This window comes from Cryptomeria japonica, chromosome 5 (genome assembly GCF_030272615.1).
Source record: "Cryptomeria japonica chromosome 5, Sugi_1.0, whole genome shotgun sequence".
Taxonomy (NCBI): Eukaryota; Viridiplantae; Streptophyta; class Pinopsida; order Cupressales; family Cupressaceae; genus Cryptomeria; species Cryptomeria japonica.
The window spans coordinates 458,049,244-458,062,103 of NC_081409.1; positions in this window are offsets into that span (position 1 = coordinate 458,049,244).

Genomic DNA, 12,860 nt, shown 5'->3' on the forward strand with positions numbered 1-12,860 from the left:
GTTTATTTATTTTAATTTTGTTGAATTAATTTAGCCACACGATAGATGAGTTGGCAAAGGAAAGATAAAGTGGAGATGGAAGGCTAGGTGGAAATGAAATTAAATAATTTTAGAAATCATTTAATATTTGAGACTATAGGATAGAAGAATAACCATTAAATATTAGATATTTAATTGATTGATTAGAGGAATAATTAATTATTAGATATTTAATTAATTTATTAGAGGAAAACGATAAATGAATTAATTAATAAAATGTTTCAATTAAATTAATTAATAGAAAGATATGAAATGAATTAAATAAATTAATCTTTTCAAATTAACTATTTAATACAAGAATAATTATTAAATAAATATAAAATATTTATTTAATTGCTCATAGCCATTTTTATGTGTATATAGTTAGAATCAGAGATCACTGAGGGGGGGGTGAATTATTGATCTACTAGAAGTCAAATTCTCAAACTTATTCTTTATCCACCAGTTAGCAATGCATAACAGAAAAGAACATAAACATGCAACAAAGAATACACAAATTCATAACACCAGTTTCTTTACATAGAAACCCAAAAAGGGAAAAACCACGATGGGGCTGGAACCCACAATATTCATATAATATGGCCAGGAGTACATAAATATCACATAGATGGGGAATGCACATGCATCCAGGCTTACTTCCTAGAGCTCGCTGCTCAATTACAATTGCCCAAAAGGCTACAACCTTCAAGGAAGTCTCACTAACTTACAATTTGATTATAATGAGGAAATACAATGAAATGAACTCTCAATTAACATCTGACTATGCAAGAATGAGTTTCGGTTAAGCATTGAATCTCTGACTATCTTCGCTTTGTTTAATACTCTGTTTCTATCTTAGTCAGCTACCGATTGGTCTAGAAGCAAAGTATGCATGTGAAATTGTGCTCAATCGCACCAAAATGGATCACCACACTACTATCACACCTAAAATCAATCGCCAAATCGATCTTATATATCCGGTCTTACCACAAAAGTAATCTCCTTCAAGTTGGCTTCAAGAAGTGTAACATGTAGCTCCAAGTCGGCTTCAATGTTGAACAAAACATAACACAAGACCAAAAATTTATAATCACACACTTTGTAAAGGTCTTCCCAATCACCCAAATCACAAAAACAATCACCAAAAATACCACAAGCATTGAAAATCATTCCAGATCAAAACATTACTGAAATACCTTGTTTTACCAGTTAGCTGCCTATCGGTTAACTCCAGCTTTTAGATAAGATGAATCATGACTGCTGGATCGAATCACCAAGAAGAGTTTCCATCAATGACAACCCTAAAAAATATGAAACTACCAGAAATCATCTGAAATCACTAGATGAGTGTCAATTGCTAACATTTCATCCTCATAGAACTTGGGGATATTCTTTCGTGAACCTTGCAAAATTGGATGAAGAGGTGGGGTCAAATTGAGAGGGCCAAAATTCTACCCCAAATGACCTTGAGTAGCCATTCTAATTGGTTGAAATGGTGGAATTACAAACCTTTGCACCTGTGGTATAACCTAAGGTCTAATGGCACTTGAAGCTTGACTAGGTATAGAAGATCTTGGATTAGTAGATGAAAAAATCCTTGTACATTGAAGGGGAGATTGTTCTTTGGGAGGAAGAAAATAAAAATTATGTTTTTGTAACAACTCAAAGGTAGGATCAATAATAACTTGATTTCTTCTTCCACGCGTGCAGCTTCTTTCTGCCAGAGTACAGTCTTCAAGCAAAAATTTAAATCAAAAATAAGAAAGACCAATGGTAAGGAACAAGAAATACTTCAACCAAATTAGAAAATGCCTTGGTTGTGTGCTTGTTTTCCCAACGGAGTTGCCAAAAACTATTGGGTGAAGATTTTGTCAACTAGAAAGGTTTACAAATGGTAGTTTTTAGCCATAGTATGATGAGATTGAATCTTTTCTCGTGAAGGGGAGGCTGCCTTTTTATTGCAACTTGACAATTAGTATCTATATAACTTCTATATCCTAAACTATTTCCCAAGGTGTTAGAATGACTATATTCTTTTTATTCAAAATAAGTGTTTATCCAAATTTCTTACTTTAGAGTGGACTTTCTCCTTTACAAAAAATTACCAATTACAAGATACTAATTTAAGAAATAAAAACCGATATAGCTCCTAGTCAAACAAAAGAGTAACTTGAAGATGTACTAGCAAATCTATACTAACTATGAAACCATTGTAAGCCCAAAATCTTATATGGTCTCTCTCTCACCGATTCTTGAAAATGGAACTGCAATATACAGGTAGCTCAAAGTCTTACACATATCTCATAATCTTCTCTACTCTAAATAAATAACTTGGTATTGTCAGTCGAGGAATTGGGTAAATAAAAACCAAAGCATGAATGAAGTGACCTAAGCTAATCACAAACTTAAACACACATGCAAATCCACCTAATCTAACCAGTGTAACTATTGAAACAAAACATTGAATTGAATACAAACCATCGTTTTCAAATTTCTTCAATAAAGCTTCGCTACTTCTTTCTTCTCTAATTATGGTATGTCATTCTTTAATGCAAGGCACACGAATATAGAGAAAACAAGTAATGGTAACGAGAAATACTAGAAGTGTGATTATGAAAACAAAATGATAATTGAAAATTAACTAATGATTTTGACAAAATGACAAAGCTAAAACTAGATGATTGCTAGATAATTTGACAATGTAGGGATTATTAAGACTAGATGATTTGACAAGAGAAAGAGGTCTCAATTTACTAGAAAATTCAAGACTCAACGAACAACTAGGATCAAAAAGTATTTTTTGGTTAATCAGACAGACCTGATTGAGAGCACGACAAAGTTGTCATTAGGAGAAGGATTAAGATGGAAGAAAGCAGATTAGAAGATATAACTAAAAATAAAATCTTTAATTATCTTCTCATAAAAACCAAACTAGCAGGTTGAAGATATTAGGAGATTTTAACAATTAAAAATTATTTAAAAATCTCTACCTAAGAGGATAACATAGAAGAATTAAAAATTAAAAAAAGTGGGAATTATCCTCATATGAGAGGATAAATAGAGATAATTAATAAATTAAATTTATTAAATATCTCATCACAAAAAGTAGATAATGATGAATTAATAAATAAATTTTATTAATTTCTATTTTGGAAGAAGATAAATACAATATATTAATAAATATAATTTAATTTATTATTCATATTTATTGGTTGATTAATTAAATAAAATGAATTTAATTAATTAATGGACAAAGGGGGCATAAATAAATTACTAAATTTATTTGTTTAACTTTAGAAGAATTGTTAGTAAGAAGGGGGGTTTAATTAATTAAACCTAAAGGGCAAATAAGTCAAAGTGATGTCGAAAGACCTTAATTTGGTAAAAGTAAGTCAAATTATGTCAAATTGGGAAGGATTGGATAAAAATGGGAAGAATTGGGTCAAAATGGGAAAATTAGGTCAAACCAAGTAAAAGCGGGTAAACCTAGTCAAAACGGGTCAAAAGGCTAAAAAGGAATGAAATGATACCATGGGACATGAAAAGGGGTCAAAGTTATGCCATCATACCAAAATTTAGAGAAAATGATGCCATTTGGACAAGTTTTGGGAAAGATGATGTCGCATGATCAAAATGAGAGAAAATTGACCTTATCGGGGTAGGTTTTGGGATGAATTGATGTTACAGGATCGAAATGGGGATGAAATGACATCAATGGGATGGATTTTGGGAAAAAATGATATCAAAAGTCTGAAATGGGGAGAAAATGATATCAATGGGACATAAAATGAGAAAGGGGAATCGAGACAAGATCGATGAATAATAAAAACTATACGTGCGACAGGTTAAAAATAGAAGACACAGGTGTTGACCAATTTTAGTGTCTACATTTTTTCCCTCTTTGATACAATGTGATTTATAGTGTTGTTTTAAAGAAAATTCAAGATAAATCACATTAAAACATGCCCTGGGCATGATAGGTTACAAGGATGCCCCCTCGAGAAATTGATCGAAAAATAAAGAAAAAAGGCTAATTTGTTGACAATAAAGCCAAGATTCTAAAATTGCGAATGGAAGTGATATCGAGATTTAAACGCAAAAATATGCAAGCTTGAGAAGGTCAAAAAGACCATGACCAATGCAAATGGGAGTGTGTGCACGTCCATCTAGGCAAGTGAGAGGGGTATAAAAGGGGGTAGGAGGAGGAAAAGAGCTCATTTTCACTCTTTCATTTTGAAGAATTGGAGCTCTAGATCATCGAGAAGTTGGCAAGGATGGTGTGAATTCAGAGGGATAATCATCCTTGTGAGTGCGTGTAGAGCTACTAACAACCAGAGGGTGCAAGACTAGAGGTATGTACTTCAAGTCCTACTTGTCAATTTTTTATTTCAGTACGCTTTTTTAGGTTAAATTTCTTCATGTTTCGATGCATGTGAGAGGGGTAGCATTAGAGATGTGTAGGTGACTGCACTTCCTATGTAGTTAAGGTAAGTGATGCACAAGTGAAGGTCTAAATTACACAATTTAAGCCTAAAACTACTAAGTTGGGAGCTAGTTTTGCATAGTTGATGGCTCCAACTACGCAATTGAGAGCTTCAGTTGCGTATTTGACTAGGTCAAAAGCCAAGTTTGATTAGGGTTAAGTTTAAGTTTGACTTGGGTAGACCTCGGGTTTGACCTAAAACATATTCTTAGATACCTTATCAGGATACTGAATTAGGGTTTTGGTGATAGGGGGTGCAATTAGGATGTGAAATTAGGGTTTTGAATGCAGACAAATGCTTGACTTAGCAGGATATGACCGAAATCCCTAGGGTTAACACTTTTACCCCATTGTTATTTAGGATAATATTCCAACATTACAAACTTGAGAGGGTCAACCTAAATGCATATCGTTGTGGCATCAATTAAGTGAGGATGAGAGGGGTTGTCTCTTGAACTTAGGATTGTACTGCACTACATATATGCCTGAGATAAGGGTGAATAGAGGACTTATCATTGTGCTGGCAGAGAGGTGGAATTAAGAGAAAAATTCATTTCATCTATTGGTGGGAGAGGTTACAGTCACACTAGAGGACATGTGGCATATATAGAGGATTCCTATTCATGGTGAGTTGGCTATGTACAAGCCTGTTATAAGGAAAGAGGCTCTTAGTCATAAATTTGAGGTGGACCCAGATAAGCTATGTATTGTTGACTATAAGATTAGATGGGAGACTATGGCAGCTCAGTATTTGAGGTTGGTGACCATCATTAGCACAATTATAGTAAGTTTGGTATCTCCAAATAGGTGTGGACATGGGTTCTTGATAAAATGGGGATGGGTGCTAGAGCCAATGGTTATGCATGGGATAGTGTTTGTGTGGGGGCCATGCATGTTAGGCATGTTATACTTTTATCTACATCAGGTGGCATATATGGAGAATTTGTCTATTAGCTGTGGGTTGAAATTTCTACAAATTTGGGCATTTGAGCAAATAGCCATGTGCAGACCTATACTAGACAAATAAGTATGACAAGGATGACCTTATGTATATTGTTATGACAAAACATTGTCGCAAGGACCTATGGGATATTCATTATATAGGAGGCATGAACTAGATTTCCTCAGAGATTTTACGTGGAGATTGTATAGAGATTGCCCCAGTTGGCCAGATGATGACAATCATCTTCCTTATTACATAAAGGAGAGAGGCTTGATAGGCAAGACTATTCAAAGATAGAGGATCATTGAGTTGCAATTGTCAAAGAGGGTACAATGAGAGTTTGATGAGCGATAAGATGTTCCTACGAGCATGGCATACTATGTGTGATCCAACAGAGAGGTTGGAGAGTGGGGACCAGTGATCAGACCACATTTAGCATTCATAGAGTTTAAGGAATTATAGCCCAGATAGTGGGGTGTAGGTCTAGATGTTACAAATGTAGGCATGACAACATCATATTATGATAGGTTTTTTATAGAGTACAGGCCAATCCCATTGAAAAATCCAGATATTCTAGTTCTAAAGGGTAGCACCCTGACAAGATTAAAGGAGGGGATAAGATGATGAGATGGGGAAGTCAGATGAGGGTGAGCATGAGGAGTCAGATGAGGATGAGGATGAGGATGAGGAGTCAGATGAGGATGAGGAGGAGGAGGAGGAGTCAGGTGATCAAGAAGCCATGTTGATGGATTAGGATGATGACACATAGGTTCCACAGGATGAGCCCATGCAGGATGTGCCCATAGGTGACAAGGTTGACCATATTCCATATGATAGCGCTATTAGGGGTGAGGTGAGGTATGAGAGAGAGTGCATCTCATTTCCAGAGAGACATATAACATCTCTTTAGGTGGATGGGACAACTTGGGTTGTTGAGAGACTATTTTTTATTGTAGGCATGGAGAGACTGACAATGGACAGAGCTTAGTTGAGTACAGAGAGGGCTACACTATTGGTGGAGAGGGATACTTTGATAACTTCTCATGATACATCAAATAAAGTAGGCTAGGAGGCAAAGTGAGTACTTTTGATTATAGATAGGGACATACTTATAGTAGAGAGGGCTACACTTATATCCTCTCAAGATATAATAATGTCTAGAGCACAAAGAGAAGATGACACTACCCAAGATTTTATCTAGAGTGTCACATATATTAGTATGCATGAGGCTATGTAGGAGATAGAGGATTTAGGGAAGGATGTCAGGTATTAGAGGGGTCTGTATGAGAGCATGGTGCCAATAAACTAGAGAGCACCATCATATCGAGCACACAGAAGATCACATAGTAGTACACATTCCTAGAGGACACAGAGAAACGCAAGGGTGGTAGGGCCATTGAGGCCATTAGGACATGGAGGAGTGGGGACAGGTGGAGATTCATCCTCAAGATAGGATAGAGGTCTGGAGGACCAAGAGAGCACCCAATGATACTTCCAGTGATATATATTCACTTTTGTAAACATTTTTTGAGATTGTATTGAGCCTGTGAGCTCTATTTGACACAAAGACTTGGATTTTTATACTTTGATATTGTTTATGATATGTATATAAGATGCATATTCTATATGAGATTTCATGATGTTTATACTATATGAGATACTTTGATTTGCTATGATAATTCTTATTTATGGGGTTTCTATATTATGATGATGATGATTTCATGATGTCATGGTGTTATTATTGAGATCTATGTATTTGTTGCTATGTAATGTATGGATTAAGATGTTATGCTATGATGTTATGAGAGGGTACTAATATATGTGTGTAGGACGAGATGATGCATAAATGTTTATGATATGCATGCTTACTAACATGTTGTGAATGTAGGATTCCATTTTTGGGTACTAGAGTACAAATCCAAGTAGACTAGAGGGACTAATTGAAGAAATGTTAGTAAAAGACAAAAGTTAAATAGAGAATGAAACCTTGCTTTCATAAGTGCACCTTTAGCAAAAGAGAGCTTTATTTAATATGAAAAGTGGATATATTTTATCATTACATATGAGATCAAAGCAATAATGTGACCCCTTTGCAAAAAAACAAGACACATCACATGCAAGGAGTGTTCCAATCCATTCTGAAATGGTGTTTTGTATGTTAAGGGTTGATGTATGTGTGATAGTCACAAAGTGAGCATAACAACACAGACACCCAAAACATACTTGTTTCAAAATATCATGAAAATATCCCAAAAAAATAAGACAAAAGAAAAAAGATCATGAACCATATCAACCACTCCAATCACTTGTCGATGTCCTTGAGTGGCATAGAAACATGATCAAAGATAAATCGATGAATTATAAGACTCACTAGACCAAGTGATTCAACAACCATTTTGATCTTGTTGTCAGAGTTTGAAGGTTTGTGTTTGATAGAATGATTATGATGTCTGGTTTTAGGAATGATGTACCTTGTTTAAGACTAACATTGTCTGGTTTTGAGTATACCGCACCTTGTATAAGACATATGATAGTTTCAATAGTGTTGGTTGGTTGATTGATATGAAAACTTGATCTGATTGATTGTTGACTTGTTTGATAGGTTGTTTTTTGTTGTGTGATTTGATAAGCATAGTGTTGTATGATTTTTTCGTCTATGTCTGCTCAAATGTCTATCTTGTTGCAATTTTTTTGGATTTTGTGGCTATTCAATTTTTTTTGTGATTTCTTAAGAAAATTTTCTGAATGTTTTTGGATGTGTTTTTTAGGACGTTATTTGGATTTTTTTGTCTTTTTTCAGGACATTATTTGGATATTTTTGGTCTTTTTTCAAGATATTATTTGTATATATTTGGTCTTTTTTCAGTACATTATGCTATGTACATGTGTCATCCTTTGATCTTGTTAAAATAAGCACTCCATTGATTGATCATGGTAAGAGAATAACCCCCAATCTATGTCAAACTATATACAATGGCAAAATAGAATCAATCTGACATATATACAAGATTGGTTTGTACTTTAGATAGTGAATAATGACCGGTCTCAGGCCAACAAGTACAAAAATGGGTTTGCAAAAAGATGGATGGAAAATCTATCATAAATGTGAATGGGATTCAAATAGAGTGACAATAGATGATGGAGTAGTGACTTGTTGTAAGAAATGCGTGATTGGTTGTCATTGATGTCAATCCTGGTGATCCAGATTGGTCCAGATATTGCAGTATATGATGAGTATGAAGAATGTTGGCAATGCAGAACAATGGAAGATGGGTATGCATGTATGAAATACAATCAATAATGATTGTAAATATACTCTTCCAGTAGAATTTTTCTCTAGAATTGTGTAGTGTCAGTTTGTGGATATGTTTCTCATAGTGTTTGACTTTTGGTGTTGGTTATGGCAATTGGTTTCATGTTTTGGACGTATATCCTTTAATGATATTGCAGTCTGGTTTTATTCAATTGATAGTTGACAGGATTGTACTACTCATTCTTGTCACATTTCATATATGATAGCACATTTTTGATATGTTGGTTTTCATTTATCAAGATTGTTGTATTCCTGTCTTAGTGCTTCGAAAGTCATGCTTTGAATGTTGTGATACAAATATATATTTGGCTATGCAGTATTTGATAGTTTGATGAGCTCTGATTTACCTCCATCTTTTGATATCTAATGGTAATCCTGTTTGATGAGCTATTATTCATGTCTTTAATTATTTCTATGCTAAGGTAGACTGTGTTATTTATGCTTCGATGGTGTGTTCTTGACGAAGTTTGAGATTATGTTCATTTTGGGTCAGGTTGACCTTGAATGTTTTTATTATTGTTTTAATTTGGTGATTTTAGCGTGTGATGTGATATCTTTTTGGTAAGTGTGTTTGAGGCTGACTTAATGTATATTCTTATCGATACACACACATATATATACATTGTTGGATATTGCTGAAGATTTTTCTGGAATGGTGTGTTGTCATTAATGTCAATATATTCTTCTATGTATTCCAATATTGCAGTTAGATTGGATGAGTTGGTTTGGCTAGCGTGTTGTAGATGAGTTGTCGTGGTTTAGTGGGTTTTGAGATATGTATGTTTAGTTGATTTAGAAGAAGTTTCAGAGGCTCACATGATGTTTTGATCAAGTTATGAGGTTTGGCATTGTGGATGTTATTCGGTATTCGGGTTTGTGCTCTGCATTGCTCCTGTATTGTATTATCTTGTTGTGCGGATTTGGTAGAGTGTTTGGGACATTCATATGTGTCTTGAATTCAGATGGTTCATAATTTGGAAGTCTGTAAGTGAATCTTTTAGTTTCACAATTAGTTCAACATGTGTTCTTGAGGTTTAGTATATTGATGATGGAGATTCTAGTAAGTGGTGATATTGTGGTTGTTTCTGGTGAGATTCATGTTGCTTGTGGATGTTTCTAGACCAGGTCCCATCCGTGTTGATGGTCTACATTGATCATTGTGCACGCTATTGATCATTTTCTTGATCAGGTGGTATTCTTCATGTTATGCGACATTCTCGGTAATTGTAGCATGTTGTGGATGTTCAAGGAGTAATTGTTGGAAGTGTTGTGTTGTTGCGGTATTGATTTGGGTCTAGACTTTGTCTTAGGCGACATTGTTTTGGTTTGCATGTATTATTGTAGTGTGTGAGGTTATTGTTTTATAATTTATAATGAGCGTTTAGCCGGCCTTGAAATATAGGTTGATGAGTTGTATAAATATATGTAATATTCATTTGTGAGATGTGTTTGTGTGTGTGAACATTGAGTTGATCTTTTAGTTGCATAGGAGAAGTGGAAATAGAAGAGTTGGAGTATGTGTTCCTAACCGAAACTGTAATCAGGCATTGGGAGATGCTATTTTCTTAGTTCATGTAATTTGGGTTGTTGCTCAAATCTTTTATAAGATAGTGAGTCTTCCTCTGGGTTGTAGCCCTTCTTGTATTTGAGCAGTGATCTCTAGGAAGTGTGCCTAAATTCATATGCATTCCCCATTGAAATATTTACATTTACTCCTAACAAGGGATTATCTCATTGTGGGTAGGTTCCCATCATGGTTTTTCCCTTAATCAAGTCCCCCCCCTTTAGTTTTCTACATTATTGCCAAAACTTGTTATTAGAGATGGATCCTTTGAAATAAGCTTAACCATTTGAAGAGATTCAAGATGGCAACCTTTTCTTTTAAGAAGGATAGTCTGAGGTTTGATAGAATGAATTATACTCTAGCTAGAAGAACCAAATAGAATGGTCCTACCAGTCTAGATGAGATTAAGGAAGTTGAATTCAATATTAGAGCTAAGGAAGCATTGATGAGTGCCTTGTCTGATTCTAAGATTACTAATGTGATAGATTTGTAGACTGCTCATGAGATATGGAATAAGCTAGAGACTTTGTATGAAGGTGATAGCCATGTGAAAGTTGCTAAGTTGCAGAGCTTGAAAGGAGAGTATGAAATGCTAAAGATGGGTGAAGATGAGAACATTACCTTCTTTATGCAGAAAGTGAATGAGATTGTATTGAACATCAGATGTGTCAGTGGAGTAATGGAAGAATCTAAGATTGTTGATAAGGTGTTGATATCCTTGCCTCTTGCTTACAAGCATAAGGCTACTGCTATTGAAGAGATCTAGACTATGATAGATGTGACTAGAGATATGCTGATTGGAAAGATTGTTGCTTTTAAGTTGAGCGATTTTGGTGAAGCCCCTCCTAAATCTAAGTCTACATTCAAATCTATTATATCTCAGAGAAATGTCAACAAGAGTATTTAGATATGAGAAAGAGATAAGAAAGCTTTAAGAAGATGAAAGAGAGCTTGAAGAGATTGAAGCCTTGATTGCTAGAAGATTGCCTAAAGGTGTTGGTAAGTATGAGGGTAAGTTGCCTCTTAAGTGGTTTTTATGCAATACAATAGGACGTTTTGCCTCAAGGTGTCCAAAAAGAGAGAAATCCTAAGAATCCATTAAATCCCTATAAGCCTAAATATTAGAAGAAGTGTTATTTTGTTGTTGATGAAGGTGTGATAGATGATGAGTCTGAGAAAGAAAATTCAGGATGAATGGGAGTTCATTGCTATCAAGGAAGATGATTTGTTGACTATTGATTCTACTAGTTGCATTCTTGAAGAGAAAGATTTGGTTTCTAAAGTTGAAGAGAAAGATGAATGGGTTATTGACAGTGGTTGCTCTCATCACATGACAGGTGATAAGAGTAAATTTATGAGTATGGAAAAGTATGATGGTGGTGTAGTAAGATTTGGAGATGACAAAGTTGGTATAATCTATGGTAGAGGTTCTATTTCTCTTGATGGTAAGCATAACACTGATGATGTCTTATATGTTGAAGGTCTAAAGAATAATCTTTTGAGTGTTGAACAGATTGTTGATAAGGGATATGACTTGCAATTCAAGGATAGTAGATGTAAGATCTTGAGTAGCTCTAGAACTGAAATTGCATCAAGTACAAAGACTAAAGGTAATATCTTTCACTTGAATGTTGGTGGTAAATGTTGTTTGATTTCTCAAATTGATGAAAGTTGGTTATGGCATATAAGGATGTGTCATGTAATTTTTGACTGCATTGTTAGGATAAGTTCCACTTAAGTTGTGAGAGATCTTCCTAAGATTGTGAAGCCTTCTAATCCGGTATGTAAGGAATGTCAATTAGGGAAGCAGACAAGAGTTAATTTCAAAAGAAAATAGTATACTTCTAGTGGGATATTGGATCTTGTGCATAATTATTTGTGTGGTCCCTCTAGAGTGAGAATCTTACAGGGTGACAGGTATTTTATGCTACTAATTGATGACTATTCAAGGATGATGTGGGTTACTTTCTTAAGGGAGAAGTCTGAAGTATTGGAGAAGTTCAATATTTTTAAAGCTATGGTTGAGACAGAGTTGACAAATTTACTTTCGGTGAGTTCAATTCCTTTTGTGAAGAGCATGGGGTGAAGAGACATTTATCTACTCCATGGACCCCTTAGTAGAATGGTATTGTAGAGAGGAAGAATAGGACAATTCAGAAAGTTGCTAGACCCATGATGATTGAAGGAAATGTTCTACATATCTATTGGAGAGAAGTTGTGAAAACTGTAGTTTACACTTTGAACAGAGTTCGTATCAAAGGTGATACCGGTAAGACTCCTTATGAGTTATGGTTTGGTCATGCTCCTACAATTAGATATTTCAGAATTTTTGGTAGTAAATGCTATATCAGAAGAGATGAAGATCTAGGGAAGTTTGATGCTAGAAGTGATGAAGGAATCTTTCTTGGTTATTCTACTAAGAGTAAGGCCTATCGGTGTTATAATAAGAGATTGAGGAAGATTGTTAAAAGTGCTAATGTGAAGGTTAATGAAGAAAATGAGAGACAGATCAAATCTTGCAGATATGATTCAGATGATC